General features: G+C 41.8%; 1 protein-coding gene across 3 annotated transcripts in view; it reads left to right on the top strand.

Annotated features, from left to right (window-relative positions):
• Positions 1–19,663, top strand: part of Ophn1 (oligophrenin 1) — a 308,721-nt gene that overhangs the window by 19,161 nt on the left and 269,897 nt on the right. The window lies entirely within an intron of this gene.

Here is a 19,663-nt window from a genome sequence, read left to right as displayed (position 1 = left end):
GTCACAAATGATAGCACTTCGTCTTTTATGCCTGAATCCATTGCATGCAATTTTCTTAATATCCTGGTGCTCAGAAGCCAGGTGAGGTGATGCATGCCTCCAGTTCTAACAGCAGAGAGGCTAGAGGATGGCTTCGAGTTGGAGGCCAGTCTGGGCTGCAGAGTTGAGTTCCAGTCCCACCAGTGCTTTGTAGCGAGACACTGTCCCCAAACAATACAAAAATCTAGAAAAAAATGTTTAATAAAAAAAATTCTCTCATCCTCTTGGCAAAAAGTGAGAAATATAGTCCTGTTCTGCTCACTGAGCCTGTAAAGGTTCTTGTTTTGTAATGTTGATGAGAAATTGAATGCATCGCTGTCATTAGCTTTGAAATATTCTGTCAAGTTTCTCTTTGAGAATAATTGGTGGAGGGAGACTGTAGTCTTACATTGTTTCTGGTTTGCTCTTTGTTGAAAGTCCTAGAAATAAGGGAAGACGGGGTAAAGAGTAGTCATTTTCTTTTCTGGATGTCCTTTGTCTCTCTTTGCACTAAAGCAGGGGTTAGCATGTGGGCAAATCTTACCCAGCACTCATTTTTATAAATAATATCTATATTTTAGAAAATAATTTTTAATGCATAAGTCCATCCCTTTGATTTGATATGTTTGATGGTTGGTGTGGCATGGCAGAACCAGTTCTTTGAATCTGGGAAACAGTAGCACTCACAAGACTGAAATAAACAGAGCAATGTTGATTGGCAGTGGTTGGCTCTGGCAAGGCATCCCATTCCTTGACTGTGTCTGGCGTTGGCTGGGCTTGTGTAGTGAGGTGTGCAAGGAAGTGCTTCTGGAAATAGCCTATTTCCTCATACTGTATGAATGCTTGGTATCCAGATGGCACTCCGAGGTGACTTGCCATTTGAATGGGCAAAGGGTTGACCCTAAGCAATGTTTTCTTAGTTCCCACCCTGGAGCATAACAGTGTCAGTTATTAGTTCTGATCCAGGAGTTTTGCTTTCCCAAATGCCCACTTAAAATCACAATGGTTCAATGATTCTCTAGTATAAAACTCTCTCTCTCTCTCTCTCTCTCTCTCTCTCTCTCTCTTTTCCCCCCTCCCTCCCTCTGTCTCTCCCTCCCTCCATTCCTCCCTTCCTTCCCTTCCTCCCTTCCTTCCTTTCTTCCTTTCTTTTCCTTCTTTCTTTCCTTCTTCCTTTTTATCTTCTTCTTCTCCTTCTTCTTCTCCTTCTCCTTCTTCTTCTCCTTCTCCTTCTTCTTCTTCTCCTCCTCCTCCTCCTCCTCCTCCTTCTTCTTCTTCCTCCTCCTCCTCTTCCTCCTCCTCCTCCTCCTCCTTCCTTTCCTTTTGGACATAGTTTAGCTATGTTGTCCATGCTCATCTCCAGTCCTTTTGCCCCTTATGTTCTGTCTTTGGGTATTTTGGATCATTTATGAAGGTCCTTTTGTGTGTATTTATTGCCTTGGAACTCTGAGCTCTGAAATGAATTGTTCATTTAAGGTGATATAGAAGCAATCTGCAGCTCTGTGCTCAGCAAAAGGCAAGGTTTCAATGTTACCTTCTCTTTGTCATAAGGTAGCAGGGGCTCGTTGCTCTCTTTGATAAGTTTGGGAATTTCTGGTTCATTAAAGGGGCCAGACAGCAGCTCCCTTTATAGTCAACACTGATGTAATATACCAAGCACTGAAGGAGATGGGACAGGAACCACAGAAGTCACCACAGGGCACACTGCCCAGGCAGGCTGTTTGCAACTGGCCAGATAATATTTCACTGAAGCCTAAAGAAAAGGAACAGTGTGGTTAACCTTTCAGTTTCTTCAGTTTCTATATGTCCCTTGTGTTTGATTGTAGGATTTTTATTTCAGTGGCATTATTTTGGGATGATTTTTTTGGAAGTGTGTGGTTGCTTATGTGATTTTTGATAACTTTACCAAAATGGAGTGAGCTGGACTCTAAAGCTTGGCTTGAGAGAATAATATCAGGTTCTCCTTTGTAAGCAGGTCAGTGAGAATACAAAACTGATTTTTAGAAGAGGTTTAGAGAGGTCATGGACTCAAGCCTTTCCCCTGCTTGAGAGCTGGAGAAGACATATAGATAGATTGTTGCCTTGATATTTTTTTTCCTTCAGTAACTTCTGTATGTGGAGAACACCAGAAACTGTTTGGGAATTTCTAACTTTTAAACCTCAAGGCTTTAAGTAAGCTTTCTATTTTTGTAATTTCATGGACTTATAAGGACATTCAGGATGGGAATGGTTGAAGACTTAGTATTGGCTGAACTTGAGTTTCTAATCTTCAGTTTCAGCATATTTGCTATCTAAGGGAATTAAGTTTATCAGCAAGGAGTGGCATGGGTTAACATAATGGCCTTGCAGAAATGAAGGTTTCCTTTGGAGGCCTGTAGACCTGGGCTGTGAACTTATCTGTTGACATTTGGCCAGCTATATTCTTGTGTTTGTGTGTGTGTGTGTGTGTGTGTGTGTGTGTTTATATGTGAGTGTGTGCTTGTGGGTGTGTGGATGGCAGGGATTTCCCTCAGTTGTTTCCCATCTTGGGTTTTTTTTTTTTTTTTTTTTTTTTGAGGCAATGTCTTTCCTTGAACCTGGAAATCTTCTATACAGAGCTAACTCTTGTTTTGCTGTCTTGAGAAAGAGTTTAATACATGCTAGGTGGGCCTGGACCTGGCTGAGGATGAGGATGCAGCCTCATATATTTGGCTAGCACTGTGGATACAGATATGTGCCACTATGCCTAGGCTTTACATGGGTACTGGGGATCCAAAGTCAGGTTTTCATGTTTGCGTGGTAAGCACTTTATCCACTGGCATACCTTCCTATTCTCGATCACTTTCTTAAAGTCTCAGTTTTCTTAATGATATGGAGACTGTAGTGCCAACTTCAGTCACTGAATATATGCATGAGATAATGTAGTTGAAAATAATACCCTCCCAGCCACACCATACATCTCTGCAGTGCTGGGACTGAATTCAGGGCTGTGCACACGCTAGGCAAGTGTTGACCTGTGTCTTCAAGAGTTAAAAGTTCTTGATAATCTATTTAAGTACTTACACATATATTTATGGTAGTATTTATGTAATCAATTTAAATGGGTACTATCAGTAACTTGGCTGGAGTTATAGGTACATCTTCCTTTGAAAATTCCAGAGTACCTTTTAGGAAGTGACAAGCAAAGGAATATGAGTGTAAATATCATCCTGTCATAGGGCCCTATGGGTACTTGAGGGACAGTAAAGTAGGAACTGATGAGAGAGCCTTCCTAGGGCACCACATCTGAGCATCCTCATTCTCACACAAGGTATTGGTGTGTCCTTTTTCCTGAAACACGCCCCCTCCCACTGTTTGTAGCGTGCTAGTATATCTTCAGTGTGGTACTGAGGAAGGGGACAATCTTTGGGTGTTGACAAAGTCCCTAACACAGTTCCTGGTCCTCAGCATTCTTTATTTCATTTGAACACATTAGAGAACCTTCATTTTATAGGCTATGAATTGAGGCCCCCAAACAGTTAAGTGGCTTTTGAAAGAATTCACAGAGACAGTGGCCATGATGATAACAGGATCGGTTGTCCGATTTGCTTCTTACCCACCATCCTTCCTTGTCTAGGTTTTCGTTCCTGTCACTTCATAAGAGGGACTTCCTTCCCCCTTATCAGCTGATGGTCTGCTTCCTCTTAAATGGGGAGATTGGTTTAAAAAGTGCAATAGGAATGCCATGTAGCAATTCACAGTACACTGTTTTACCTTGGATTGTTTAGTTAATGAAAGAAATAGTAACAATCCATTCACAGTATTTTTGTTGTGGTTGTTAGGGGGAAAACATCTCATAAACCCAGGAATAGATGAAGAGGACAAAAAGAAAGGAAAAAAAATCATATGAAAAATTTGCCTACTGCAGCAGAGCAGAAGTTGGAACAAAGTACCTGGGTGTGGTCAGGGAAGAATACACAGATGTGTTGTGGGCAGGGAAGTATAGACAGATATGGTGTGGGTTTTCCACGCAGGTGGGATTGGCTAGGAGGAAGAGCATATTTGTATTAGTGTGTGCTGTGGGTGTACAGGGGATGAAACCTTCCCCAGAATGGAGTCCTTGAATCTATGGACACTTTCCAAGGGCATCATATTGATTATCTTGCAGTTGCTTTTCCTAGTAAACACTTATTGCAGAGTTCAGAGAACTCCTCTCAAAGGATACACTGACACTGTCTCTAGAAAGCTGGCTATGTTTTGAACCTTTTCCTCTGCCCCAGTTATTATAGAAGTCATTTTAAACCCCGGAAGAGATTTGTACAGATGATCTTCTATGTACTAGATCTAAACAAGCTAGAGTGGAAGAACCTCACCGTGACTGAAGACTGTTTCACTTGCTTGTCTTTCCCTCTGCTACTTTCTGGCTTTGAATTATTGCAGCAGCCCTTTCTAGTGGCTGGAGGCAATGACCAAGGTGTGACTGAGAACCAGGAAGACACATTTCTAATCTAGTATCAGAAATCCTCCAAAAAGGTCAATATCGGACAGTAAAAGAAACACTTTCAAGTGAAAGTCTGTACTTAGTTTCCACATTCTCTCCTTTCAGGCCTCAAGTACATAATTCATATGGGATCCTTGTTTGCCTTTATTTGAACCATGTTAAATTCTTCTCAGTTTATGAAACGATCTTTTTCACTCTCAATCCTGACATGGACAGGAAAGAGGCTATGTTAAACGGTGTCTGATACTTGTTTTGTTTAATGAGGCAGAGTCTCATCTTAGCCCAGGCTAGTCTGGAATTCACCTTGTTGCCATGATTGTCCTTGAACTTCTGACCCTTGTGGCTCCGTCTCTCACGTTCTGCGTTGTAGGTGTGGGCCATGAAGCCCAACTCTGTTTGTTTGCTTGTTTGTTTTTGAGATGGGGCTTCACTGTGTAGCTTAGGTTGCCATCAGTTTGTTGATCTTCCTGCCTTTGGAGTGCATGGGCCTCTAAGCCAAGCTGATAGTTTTAAATTGTGGCAAAATAGATACAACATAAAAGATATTGTCCTAATCACTTTTTTCCTCCCCTGTTCTGTGATGGATCTGAAACTCATTTAGTGCATGCTACTGACCTGTATATACCCCAGCACTGTCAGAGCTTTTTCACATGTCATTGGTATTAAATTTATTCACAGTGCTATGCAGTTATCAACATGATGAATTGTCCAGAACTCTTTTCATCTTGTAAAGTTAAATCTACCCTCATGAAACAATTGATTCCAATTGCCCCCTCTCCTCGGCATCTGACATCCGCTATTCTATTTTCTGTCACTAAGAATTTGACTACTCTAAGTATTTCATATAAGTGGAACTCTGCAGTATTTGCCCTTCTGTATATATGATATTGTAATCTGTGTTCAATTTTTATTCCCTTTGAAGGCTAAATTGTGCATATACCAAATTGTATTTATTCATTTGTGTATTCTACCTTTTTGCTACTGAAAATTTTTTTTTGTGAGAGCATGGATGTGCAAATATGTCTGTCATTTATTTTGGGTGTTTTCTCTGCTGTGGTCTGAATGTGTCCCTTAAAATTCATATAGTGGATGCTTAATTTCTCAGGCACCAGTACTGATAGGTATGGCTTTGGGGGAGACATTCAGGTCTCAAGATTCTTGATGGCCAAAATATGCCCTTTTACCATGTGCTTTCTGCATCGTGAGGATAATCACATTCTTTTCCTCTGGAGGATACAGGCTTAAAGATGCTATCTTGAAAGTAGAGCCAGACACTCTCACCAGACACCAAGTATTTTAGTCTGCCTGCCTGCCTGCCTGCGTGCCTGCCTTCCTTCCTTCCTTCCTTCCTTCCTTCCTTCCTTCCTTCCTCTTCCCAGAGTCTAAAATTTTTTTCTTTTTTTTTTCTTTTTGAGACAAGGTCTTACTTTTAACCCAGGCTGGCTTACAATTCACTGTGTAACCCAGATTGTCCGTGAATTCATGGCAAACTGCTAGTCTTAGACGTTCAAGTGTTAGGACTCTAGGTGTAAACCACTACACTTATCCAATGTCTGAAATTGTGAGACATAGATATCTTTTGTTTTATTCCTTCTTTTTATTTAATCTTTTTTTAACACTCCAGATTTTATTCCCCTTTCAGTCCACACTCAGACTGTTCCACATCCCATACCTCCTCCTCAACCCCCTGTCTCCACGAGGATGTCCTTACCCCCACCTCACCCCCACCCCACCAGATCTCTAAACTCCCTGGGGTCTCAAGTCTCTTGAGGGTTAGGAGCATTTTCTCTGATTGAGTCCAGACCCGGCAGTCCTCTGCTGTATGTGTTGGGGGCCTCATATCAGCTGGTGTGTGCTGCCTAGTTGGTGGTCCAATATCTGAGAGATCTCGGGGGTTCAGGTTAATTGAGACTGCTAGTCCTCCTACAGGGTCGTCCTCCTCAGCTTCTTTCAGATTTTCTCTAATTGAATCACAGGAGTTAGCAGCTTCTGTCCGTTGGTTGGGTGCAAATATCTGCATCTGACTCTTTCAGCTGCTTGTTGGGTCTTTTGGGGGGGGCAATCATAATAGGCCCCTTTTTGTGAGCACTCCATAGCCTCAGTAATAGTGTCAGGTCTTGGGACCTCCCCTTGAGCTGGGTCCTACTTTGGGCCTGTCACTGGACCTTCTTTTCCTCAGGCTCCTCTCCATTTCCATCCCTGCAGTTCTTTCAAACAGAAACAATTATAGGTCAGAGTGTTGACTGTGGGATGGCAACTCCATCTCTCATTTGATGCCCTGTCTTCTTGCTGGAGGTGGGCTCTGTAAGTTCCCTCTCCTCACTGTAGAGCGTTTCATCTAAGGTCCCTCCCTTTGAGTCCTGAGGGTCTCTCACCTCCCAGGTCTCTGGACCATTCTAAAGGGTCACCCCAACCTCCTACCTCCCAAGGTTGCCTGTTTCCATTCTTTCTGCTGGCTCTCAGGGCTTCAGTCCTGTTTCCACACCCAATACCAGATCATGTTGGGTCATCCTCACTTGGGTCCTTCAGCTTGTTGACATTTTTGAGTTCTGTGGACTATATCTTGGGTATTCTGTATATTTTTGGCTAATATCCACTTATTAGTGAGTACATACCATGCATGTCCTTTTGGTTCTGAGTTACCTCACTCAGGATGATATTTCCTAGTTCCATCCATTTGTCTGCAAAAGTCATGATGTCCTCATTTTAATAGCTGAGTAATATTTCATTGTGTAAATGAACCACATTTTCTGTATCCATTCTTCTGTCGTGGAACATCTGGGTTGTTTACAGCTTCTGGCTATCACAAATAAGGCTGCTATGAACATAGTGGAACAGGAGTCCCTGTGGCATGGTGGGGCATCTTTTGGGTATATTCCCGAGAGGGGTATTGCTGGGTCTTCAGGTAGATATATTTCCAATGAATATATATTTGAGATCAGAGACTTGCTATGTAGTCAAGGTTGGCCTTGATCCAACCTCTTGCCTCTAGCTTCTGAATGATTAGGTTCCAAGCATGTGCTAATATGCTTGGCCAAAATTTTTAAGATAAACTATCCTGTTTGTTGTGGTTGGTATAGTAGCACAAATGTACTGTGGCATACCCCAGAAGTACAATTGCTATGTCATATAATAATTCTATTCTATGTTTTTGAAGAACTTGATATATAATTTTAACATTTTCTTTAGAATTCATAATATGCATGTGAATTAACTCATAAAACTACTGGATATGTGACTTTGGTTGAGACTGAAGATCCATTCAGCCAGACATTCTGTATTGGACAGTGGTATTAAGAAATAATTTATTGGTGATATTAATTTCTAGAGTGGTAAGATACTGAAACGTTTTCATTTTCTCTGTCCTGATCTTATATTAATTTTTCTAAGGCTATCTTATACCTATTTATAATTCTAATGGAAATAACATGGAGTAAAGAGTTCCCCATATTGACTTCATGAAATTATGACATTGCTTAATGTTTTTATTATTGTTTTGGCTTGTTAAATTTTGTATGTGTGGTGTGCATATTTGTGTACCTGTTCTCGTGAGTTGCAATGCTGATTGAACTCCACTGTTGGCCAGCAAGTTCCAGGACTCTCTTGTCACTGTTTTCTCAATGCTAAGATTTCAGGCATGTGTCATTGTGCCTCTCCACCTGCTTTTATGTGCAGGTAGTGAACCTATGTCCTTACACATACTAAAAAAGTGAGCTACAGTTGGAGCCACACCAGGCTTCTTTCCTGAGTGCTGGGGATCCAAAATTAGGACCTTTTGGGTAGTAGGCACTTTACTCACTGAGCTGTTTTCTTGGATCCCAACACTCCTAAGTTTATCTTTTAAAACAGTTCTTTAAAACTTCATGAACATATTCAAGTTCTGAGAGAGGCCGAGAGGAGAGAGAGAGAGTCATCAAGATTGTGAGTTTCAGGCCATTTTGAGTTACATGGTAGTATTCTGCCTCAGAAACTACAAATCTCCCCAAAAATCGAACAGATAATAAAAATAGAAAAATTTTAAGTTCTTTTGATAAATAGGGAGTGGCAGTGGCACTTCTTGGTAGGTGGAGTCAGATGGATCAGGAGTTCAAGGTCATCCATGACTAGTGATTCTGAGGCTAGTCTGAATGCATGAGACATCGTGTACACATTTGAAGCTCAATGTTGGCTGGTAATGTAGTTCAGTGGTAGAGCATCTAGCAGGGACAAGGTCCAGGATTTGATCTCCAGTTCAGAAACTAAAGAAGGACAGTGAGATTTATAAATTTTACCATATAGAATAATAACTGGGAATCTTGAGGTTGGTGCCTCAAAACATTTCTAAATAGTTAAGGTGAGGAGAGGAAGTAGACCTGTTTAGAAAAGTTCTTTAGAGCAACTCTCATCTTTTAGAAAGGTTCTTGGGAGCAACTCCCATATGTGTCTTCTGGAAATCAGCAGTTCAGTTCACAGGTCAGCAGCAGCAGCAGCAGCAACAGCAGGTCAATCCACTCACAAACACTTCACGGATACACCAGCAGTCCAGTTCGTAGAGTTAGGTTAGCAATGGAGGTGACACGACCTAGCAGAGACAGGCCTCACTCTTAGCTTGAGTCAGCGGGAGGGACCAGCAGGAACACCAGGGGAAGTTCTCAGCTGTGCCTCTCTCAGGGAAATGAAGATCAGTGAAGATGTCAGACTCACAAGCTTTACACAGCTAGCTCTATAAGCAAGCCTAGCTTTGTCTCCATGACTCCTTGGAGTCCTATTTATATCCTCCAAACATCATATGTCCTCCATGTGCCTTGTCTCAGCATGTGCATTCAATCAGCCCAAGTCCCTTTAATACGGTTCATGTTATGTTGACTTTTTGGCCTTCCTGCTCGGATGAAAAGGTGTCCTGGGCTCTGAAGCCCAGGAACCACACAGCTCTCAGGTGGGTTCTTGGGGGGGGGGGGGTGGTGGAGCTTTCTAAGGTGGAGATTTCCAGGGTGAGGATTGGTGGGATGTCAAGTCCTGAGCTTGGGGAAGCTCAGGGATTGGTGGGTTTTCCTGTTCGCGGATTGGTGGGTTTTCCTATTCAGGGATTGGTGGCTTTTGTTGAGACGGTTCACCTAAAATTAGCATAATCTAGGCAGGGTCCTGTTGAGGGGCTGGAGATGACTTTTGTGACAGTTATGACAGTTAGGACTGTTTGGGGGAGGGACCTGGCTGCCGAAGCTCCTCAGGTGGGGAGTTGGCTACTTTCCTGCTTTGAGCATGTACAAACTTTACAAAGAATATAAAATTTACAAAGTAGACAAAGTTTACAAAGGGGATCCACTGCAGGGAAAGCGTTTTTCTGCCATCTGAGTGACATGAATACCTAACAACTTCTAACCATAAAATTAATTTTGTTGCTCCTTTATTTTGTGAATTGTAATGTAGATATCTGGTATGCAAGCTCTATAGCTCCAGGTCTTTCATATGGGTACCATCATTCATCCTTGTATTTTGGAACAGTTCTGAAAGCAGCCAGGGCATATAGACATCATCACCTCTTATCCCCATTTTACTATATGAATTAATTTAAGTGAAAAATGCCAAGTGACTAGCTCAAGGGACACTGATGACCAGCACAAGAGAAAAAAACACTTTTCATATGGGATAATGGGCTAGCTGATGGATAAACAAGTGCTGTATATTTGTGTAGCATTTTGGCATTTCAGTGTTAATAGTGTGCATGAGCTCTATGATCATGTTTGCATCAACTAATTTCTTTTAATTTGTTTTTAATTGTGTGTGTGTGTGTGTGTGTGTGTGCACGTGCTTCCATGCCTACACACACAGGCTAGTCTTAATGTCAGCTCGACACAAGCTAAAGTCATCAGAAAAGAAGGAACCTCAATTGAGAAAATGCTTCCATAAGATCAGGCTGTAGGCAAGCCTGTAGGGAAATTTTCCTAAAAAGTGATTGATGGGGGAAGGTCCAGCCCATTGTGGGTGGTGCCATCCTGGGCTGGTGGTTCAGGCTTCTATAAGAAAGCAGGCTTACTAAGCCACAATGAGCAAACCAGTAAGCAGCACCCCTCCATGGCCTCTGCATCAGCTCCTGCTTCCAGGTTCCTGCCTTGTTAGAATTCCTGTCCTGACTTCTTTCAGGGATCAGCAGTGAAGTGGAAGCATAAGCCAAACAAGTCCTGCCCTCCCCAACTTGCGTTTGGTCATGGTGTTTTATTATAGCAACAGCAACCCTGACTAAGACAGTATGTATGTGTGTGTGCGTGCATGCAGGTACACGTGCACAGCTACATTTGTGCATGTGTGAGTGCTGCTGCTTGTGGAGGCCAGAAAAGTTCATTCTCTAGAAGTGGAGTTATAGGGGGTTGTGAGCCACTCTATATGGGTGCTTCAAATTTAACTCAGGTCCTCTACGAGAGCAGCACACAGTCATCACCACTGAGCTCTCTCTCTAGCCCCATCAGTACATTTTTAATGATGGTAAAGCCACTTTAAATTTCATACCTTGACCGTTTTTAAGTGTACAGTTCAGCAGTGGATACTTAGTCTCCACACCATTTCCATTTTGCAGTACTGAAATGTTCCCTGCCCCCAACATTAGTTTTCTCTTCTTCTCTCAGGCCTTCTTTCTACTTTCCATTTATATTGTTTTTGCTCTTTTATTTATTTATTTATTTATGTGAGTAGAATACAATATTTGCCCCTTTGTGACTGGTCTATGCTGCCTAGCATAAAGCCTTCAAAAGTTCATTCATGTTATAGTGCATGAAAAATTTCATTCAATTTAAAGGCTGTGTATATCCTTTGCTTATTGGCTTGCTCATCAGTGGACATTTGGGTTGTTTCTACCATTTAGCAATTGTGATTGGGTTCATGCTACAATGAATATGCAAACATGTCTCTGAAGTTTGGGTTCAATTTCCATTGCCTGTATAACCTGAAGCAGATTACCTGATAGTTGTATTTAAAAAATTTAGGTAAACATGATACTATTTTCCATAATCGCTGCACCATTTTGACACCTCAGGACATGTTTTTTTTTAAAAATCTCAGATTTGTTACTTGTATGATAAGTAAGTCATTTGGCTTCTTTATCTGTACAAGAGCTTAATGATAACAGTCTTCTCCATCCCAGACACACTGCTGTGGGAATTCACAGAATGGCGCCAACTGGGTGCTTTGTGATGTGTGTCTCGTGTGCAATGCTCAGCTCAAGGAAGCTTCTGAAAAGCGAAGTTCTGGGGAATGTAGGCATTTTCCATGAACCTTGGTGGTACAGCAGCCCCATTTGCTCAGGAACTTCCTGGGCCACCAAGAAGTGCATAGCATGCAGTACTCAGAGCCTTAGACTTCAGAATGCTGCCTCTGTTGGGATAAATCATCTGTGATAGGGACATCTTTATTAAAAAGTCTTTATTTACATCTGTGATAAGGTCTTACTAATGTAAGCCCAAGCTGGTCCTAAACTAATGGAGCTCCTGCCCACATTCTGGGTACTGAGATGACAGGCATCCTGTAGCCTCGCCCAGCTCAGTTTATTTGTTTTAAGTTGAAAGGCATAGTTTCTCTCGATTCGGTTGCTAAATAAGGTGCTCCCCCCAGCCCTGCCTAGATTTCTGCAGATTGGAGATGGATTATCATTTCAATATCAACACCTTTGGAAAGAAAACATACTCACATGTGTAAAAACATTGCTGATTGGGAGGGAAGAGTAGCAATTTTAAAAAGGCTCCTGGCTGTCACATTCAGCTGTAATAAGCACTATAGTTCCCTAAGAATGCTTCTTACTGGCAATTTTGTCTCCTTGATTTTATTTTATTAGATAGTGTCTTACTAAATAGCCCATACTGTCTTTAATTTTATAGACATTCTCCTGTCTCTGCCTCCTGTGTTGCCACTATGTATGGCAGGGCAAGTTGTTTTGGCTCAATACTAGGGATGGAACTCAGGGTCTCCTGCAGGCTAGATGAGTACTGTATCACTATGGTGGTCTAGCTGGAGCCTTATTTGAGGGTGTTTCATTTGAGTTTTCAGTGTGCCTCTCTTCTTTCTTTGAGGATGATTCTGTGTGGTCTGAAGACTTTCAAAACAAACCTGCAGGGCATAGAGTCCTCGAATGGAGAGTTGGTTTGCTGAAGTGTGTGGACTTGAAACCTTCGGAACTAGGTTTCTTTCCTCCAGAGCACACAGCCATGCTCACTGTGTCTTTAGCTTTTTTTCCCCATTGTCTTCTCACCTCACTGTCTATTATTTGGTGGAGGCTTCAGAAAATTTCAGTCCTGTGGGACTCTGCCTTTCTTTCCAGGCAGGCTGCTTCTGCTGCTCCTGCACAACTGCAGTTCTTTACTAGGCATTCTATAACTTATGATTAGCTGGTTTGGTTGCTTTATCACAGAGGAAAAGTGTATATGGCGTTGGTGTTCAGTGATCAGTTTCAAAAGTCCTCCTGGTCACGTGTGGAAACTGTCTCACCTCTTTTTATTATGAAAATGAATGGAGTCATTTGAAACTTTGTCAGCATGCCTCTGAACATCGTGCCAGACTTATTTCTAGTTTGTTGTTTTGGTTAGCGTGTGCTGTGTGATCTGTGGTACCACCTGTGAGTCTTCCTGGGCTGTCCAATGAGAACAGACCAGAAAGCCTTTCCACATAAGATATGTGACAGGATTTATTTACACTTGGGTTTTAATTATTACATTCACTAGGGCATTTAGTCATTTCCTTTTCTTTGCTTTGAGTAAAAACCCAGCTAAGCATTTTCCTCACATCCCACTGACTTCCTTATTTTGGTTTCTGGTATTGCTAGCCAGACATGAAACTTCAAAGATAGCCTGTTCATTCGTCTTCCCCTCTGCTGTCCCTCCCTACTTCCTTCCTGTCTTTTGCCCTGACATCTCACACGCAGTAGAAGGCCACATCTGTGAGGTTTCCCTTCAGCAGTGTCTTTTGCAATTACTGCAGTTCTTCTCTTGCTCACTTGTTTCCTGCTGCTCTTTTCAAACCCTGCTTACTTTTATCTGAGAAAATAGTAATTCCTTACTATTTTTCCCTTTTAGTTCATGTGACAGTACCTGTAGATGAAGTGCTCCAAATGGAAGCACTCAGCGAAGCAACCCCCAGAAATACTCCATGACTCCTCACGCCATGGCCTTCAGGAAATCAGTTGTCCTAGCTTCATGGTTTTCCATGATAAGTCCTGCTGCCATTGCAGTTATAATTGAAAATTTTGAATATGCTAAAAATTGGAGAGAGGAGCGAACTGGCGGTGGCGCAGCCTGTAAGGCGTCCGCCTGCAGAGGGCGCGGGCCCCTCTGCGCTGTCTCTCTCTCTGACCCTCGGGTTCGAATCCCTTTCGCTCCCGCGCGTCTCCTCCCACGTCTCGTGGGAAAAAAAAATTGGAGAGAGGATGAAAATTAACTTGTGTGTACCCATACCCAAATGTCAATAATGAACTGCTTTGTGGCTAACTTGTTTTATTGATAGCTATTGCCTACTGCCTTCCCCCTTGGGTTTGGATTAATTTGAAGCAGCTCTCAGATATTCTATCATTTAAAAATTCTATCATTTATAAATAATTTCTATCATTTATAAATATTCTATCATTTATAAATACTTTCCATTAAATGTATTTGTTCATATATGTGTGTACTTCTAGGGACCAAACCCAAGGCCTTGAAAATGCTAGGCAAGAACTCTCTCTGTCACTGAGCTCCACTCACAGCTCTCAAAATGATTTTTATACTATGAAATTGTAGCAATGGTATGATAGTGACTAATTTTGGCCACTGTGGAAATGAACATTGAGAGACATCTTGGAAAATAATCAGAGCTGATGACCTCACTTGGGCTGGGGAAAGCATAATTGGGCATCTATCATCAACAGGAATAATAAATGTTCGTAAGAGTGTAAGTCGGTGGTAGAATGCTTTGTCTGCGGTGGTGCAGTAGAAGATTAAGCCAAGCACAGTCACCAGCCTGAGGTGTTCCCTTAGCTTTTAGGGACCTCCACTCCAGTAAATCTGGATCCTTGATATCAGTTTGCCCAGTTTATACAGTTTATACAGTTTATACAGATGATCAAACCCATGGGTTCTTATGCGCTAGAGAATTGCTCTGTTAACTGACCTTCCTTCCCTGGCCCCTCTCTGTGTTGGAATTCTTGCTTCTCAGCTGGTGTTGGACTTCAACAAGGCTCCTAAGTGGGTGGCTACTTTCCCTCAAACTTTCCTGTGTTTTTACCTTGCTTCATTTGTTCCTGTGTGGTTTGATGCTTTTCATTAAGATTTGTAAAGATGCTGTTGTTTGCTCCAGGCCAAGAGGGCATCAACAGACCAAAAAAGATTTCACCCAAGTCCAGCTTGGTGAACCAATGAATTTATTTGGGTTACTCCTAGGGTACCTGTGAGGGGTTGTTTACAAGAACCTGAGTAACTCAAAGGAATTTATAGCCAGCAGGGAGTAGTGACTAGCTTCTCAGGTGAGAGTCTGGCCCCTCATCGTGAAAAACTGTAGGAGAAAAACTGTAATTCTGTTACCAGGGACCTAGCTTTCACTATATTCTTGTTTCATTGTCATGTCTGTGAGACAGTATATTTTGTAGGCCACCACAGTAACTTGGCTTCGTACTGGCTGATGGTCATGTCACATATGAAGTAAAATAGCTCCACCACAGCAGCAATCTGCTGGGCATGTGTGTGACACCTCCGCCATCTCCTCTCCAAACATGTTACAGTTTTAGCTCTTATATCTTTGATCATCTTTCTTTCAGCAGCGCCGAGGATCAAATGCAGAGTTTCACACATGCTAGGCAAATGCTCTACCCGTGAGGTGTACTGCCGGCTCCTTTGAACCATCTGATTTGTTACTATTATTTTTGCATATGGTAAGGCTTCATTTTCATTCCTTGGCACATGGATGGCCAGTTTTTCCAGTACCACGTTTTGGGAAGATTGCCTTTTCCTCATTAGATGCTCTTGGGCTTATTGAGAAGTGATTAGCCATCCTCTGTGGTTTGTTCCATTTGTTTATGTGCCTGACTTTATGCCAGCACCACATTGTTCTGATTAGCATAGCCTTTTAGCAAGTTTTGAAACCAGAAGTGTGATTCCTCCAATTTTGTTCTTCTTTTCCAAGGTTGTTTTGTTTAGTTAGCGTCTCTTGAGATTACATGTGAAGTTCAGAACTTTTCCTATTTCTGAGAAAAGCCCTTAGGGCTTGTATTGAATCTAGATTGTGCTGGGTGTTGTCTTCCTACATTACTTCTAATCTTTAGTTTTTTAAAGAGTGCCATATCTTTAATTTCTTAAAGCAGTGTTTTGGGCTTTCTCTTAAATGTATTTTTACATCCTACTTTAAATTTACTTTTTTTTTTTAAGGCCGTACTAAAGTGAAATTGTTTTCTTTATTATTAAAAGGCTTCAGGTTTGGAATTCAATGTGGATATTGAGGCTGATTGTTCTCTTGGGTAAGAGATTTATTAGAAGAGTTAATTAATGCTGCAGACAGGCAGAGAGAAGCATGGTGCTCATGTGGCAGAGAGAGTCCCTTACAGGTTTCAGAGAAAGCAGGGTGGTTCTATGCCATGTGGTTAATGAGTAGCCTGCTGTGCTTATTTGGAATCAGGCTGCCTTTGAATTAGCTGGGAGGGTAGGAAGGCCAAGAATATGGGAAAAAATCAAGTTGTGTCATTATTAGTTTACTTTTATTTTATGTGTATAAATCTTTGCATGTCTGTGCACTCTGTGTTTGACTGGAGCCTCTGAAGCCCAGAAAGAGGGATTCAGATTCCCTTAATGGAGTTACAGATGATTGTGAGCTGCCATGTAGCTGATGGGACCTTACCTAACAGGCTCCCCAGCAAGAACAGTGGGGATTCTTAACTTCTAAGTAGCGTCTTCAGCTCTGAAAAAATAAGTTACTCTAGTTCTGGATTCAGACTGATGTAGTTTGGGAATTATCATGCTTCAGACAAAAATAGGGGAGCTTTTCAAAGTGGTCGTGGCTCTAGCTACCATTTACCTTTTTAGATTGCTTGTCACTGATATAGAGAATTGTAACTGATTTTTACATGTAGATTTTGTGTCTTGGAGTTTTGCTGAATTTATTAGTTGTGATGTTTTCTAGTAGAGAACCTTTAGAGGTCTTTTTTGATAAAAGATCATTACTTGTATACAGAGATGATTTTTCACGTTCCTTTATTGCTCTGGCTAGAACTCTGTATATGTAGAGTAGGCAGAAGGGTGCGAGCATCCTGGTCTTATTGCTAACCTTAAAGGCCCAAACTTCCAAATGTTCTCTATTGAGAATGATGTCACCCATGGGTGTTTTTCCTAATGATTGTTTTATGTGAATGAGTCTTTTGCCTGAATTTATGTCTGTGCACCATATACATGCCTGGGACCCTCAGAGGTAATAAGAGGGCATCTGATCACAGATGGTTGTGAACCACCATGTGGGGACTGAGAATCTAACACAGGTCCTCTGCAAGAAGAGCCAGTGCTAACCACCAAGCCCTCTCTTCTTTCACTTTCTCACTTCTCTCCATTGCTTTCCAAGACAATTCTCATTACCTGTGGAATTTGGAAATGATATAGTGAATGCTCATCCCTTGGCCTATTTGGAGCAGTGAGACTAGAGGCCAGGTTCTATGGGTGGTGGTAGTTGTTAGTGCAGCAAAATGGGGAGGGACTATTTCAACACAGCCTTTGAATTGTTCCTATGAACTTGTGTTGTTTTCAGAGTAAATCGCTTGAAAACAATGAATTCATGACTTCCATCCTGAGACACTTAGATTCAATAGCTCTGGGGTGGGGCCAGGAATCTATGATGTTTTAAAATTTTCCCAAATGAATTTGTAGCAGCTTCCTAAACCACGTGGCCCCTCTCTTGTTTCTTTAGCACTTCATTGCACTCTTTGTTTTCCTTTTTTTTTTTTCCCCCCCGGGCAGAGCTAACAACCTTCGTGCGGTAGATAGAACACACTGTATGACAGCGTGCCTGGTTCTTATGTCGTGTTGCCTTTGCTGCCTAACTTATTTTCCTAAAGGTAAATCTGATCAAACAGCAGATGTATTCGGATGGATCAGTCTCTTTACCTCCCTCTTGAAAATGCGCCTCACCCCCTCATATTAGTTAGCTTTCTTGTTGCTGTCACAAAACACCTGAGGAAACAACCCATGAAGAGTTTATTTTGGCTCACAATTTGAGGGTAAAATCCATCATGGTGGAGAAGGCAAGAGCAGTTGTCAGCTGTGGCCATAGGAGCAGCAGGAAGCTGGGCACATCGCGTCCACAGTCAGGAGGCAGACATGGATGCTGGGGCTCATCTTACTTTCTCTTGTTTTATAAAGTCCAGCCCGGAAAACAGTATCATCCACATTCAGGATGGGCAGTTACGCTTCAGTTAAACCTCTCTGGAAATGCCTTCACAGACATATACAGATACTGGTCTTCTAGGTGATGCTAAAGCTAGTGCATTGACAGTGAAGATTCATCATGTCATATCCACAATGTCTGTAAGAGTATTAGATGTTAAAATTTACCATTATTATTATGTTTTTGTGGTGCTATGCCCTTGGTTATGGTAGATAAGTACTGTAGCAATGAGCTACACATCGAATCCCTAATTCCAAAGTAGTTGTTTTCTCTTTTGAGACATTGTCTCATTACATAGCCCTGGACAGGTTTGTACCTGCTCTGCAGCCATGGCTGGCCTCAAACTAGCTCTGTAGCTGTGGATGAACTCGAACTCTGTTCCCCTGTTACCACCTTCAGGTCCTGGGATTGTATAGGCCTGGGCTATTATATCTGGTTTATGCGGGGCTGAGGATCCAATTCAGGCTGTTGTTCACCTTAGTTAAGCACTCTACCATATCCCCAGCCCCTTCATGTATTTTCCAAGTCAGGAAACTCTGCTTCTTCTTCAACATCCATGTTCAGTGAATTTGTTCTCATCTGGGAAGCTCTCTGTAATCACACTCCCAGCACAGTCAGTTTATTTGAAGTGCTAAACAGAATCAAGAGCTTTTCTCTTCTTTCTTACAGAGTTTATAAAATATCTTGACTTATTTGTTAGCACATGTTAAGTACATAAGGCGATGTGCTTGATGGCGCCATTTTCAGATGTGTATATAGTATGCTCGATCATGTTAACCACTTCATACTAGTGGGTTTAAACAAGGCTTTGGGAGATTCATAAAAGTCAGTAACAGTTGTAGAAACTGTAGCTGAAAGAAGTCAGCTGGTGGGTGGTAGGGAAAATAATGGCTCTGTCAGAGTCACCATGGATATTAGTACCCCTGGCATGTATGAGAATTTGCTGGTAGCAAAAGATTATTAGAAATAAAACACTGATAAACAATAAGGTGGATTGTGCAATTTTGGGTTTGGCCTTCTTTTGAAATATTAGACCCTAGAGTTTGGATACCAGCCCAGTGAGGCCACTGGCAACAACCACTAGTGCAGATTCAGGATTTTTTAAGTTTCTGGAACGTCAGGCTATATTCTGGGAGACTGCTGCCAAGGTGGGGCTGGCCACAGAGGCCTGCCTTTTCTGCCATAAAATAACTGGCTTTTGAAACACATCCTTAAAGGGAATTGGTTTATTTACTGCAGTCTCTCAATTTCAGAAAGGGGTTAATAATGGCTTTAGTTAGCAATGGTTTTGGATAGTGTTATCAATATTTGTCCCCCCCCACCCCCCAATCAGTAAACCTGATTTTCCTTAGTGCCATCCTCTTTAAGCCTTGATGCAGATGCTGGTCATTGTCATAGACATTGATGCTGTCTCTGCATGCTCATGTCAGTGAGTTCATTGCTGCTTCACTGCATTTTGTAGTCAACTCCTTGGAAGTAGGGTCTTCATTTTAACTGATTTTCCTTCAAGTTGACAAGTAGCAGAAACAGAGACCCAATTGTTTCTAGTCTCTTAAAACAGAGTTCATACTGGGATTTGTATGGAGAATTTCAGAGCAGGCATTAAAAATAGTAAATGAAATTAGTAAGCAAGCCTTTCTCCACTCCACCCTCTTGACTCCTGGGATGAAGCTGATAAACACCCACACATGTTCTTTTATTGATGTCTGCAGAAGGGACAGTGTTACACTTCCCCAACCTTTTCTTAACTTCCCAACTCAGTTTTACTTGGATTCCAAATGTGAGCAATAGAGTCTAGTGGAATTTACTGTTTGTGGATTTTTAAATGAATAG

This window comes from Arvicanthis niloticus, chromosome X (assembly GCF_011762505.2).
Source record: "Arvicanthis niloticus isolate mArvNil1 chromosome X, mArvNil1.pat.X, whole genome shotgun sequence".
Classification (NCBI taxonomy): domain Eukaryota; kingdom Metazoa; phylum Chordata; class Mammalia; order Rodentia; family Muridae; genus Arvicanthis; species Arvicanthis niloticus.
The sequence above is the reverse complement of the archived record's forward strand: the minus strand, read 5'-3'. Positions and strand labels throughout refer to the sequence as shown.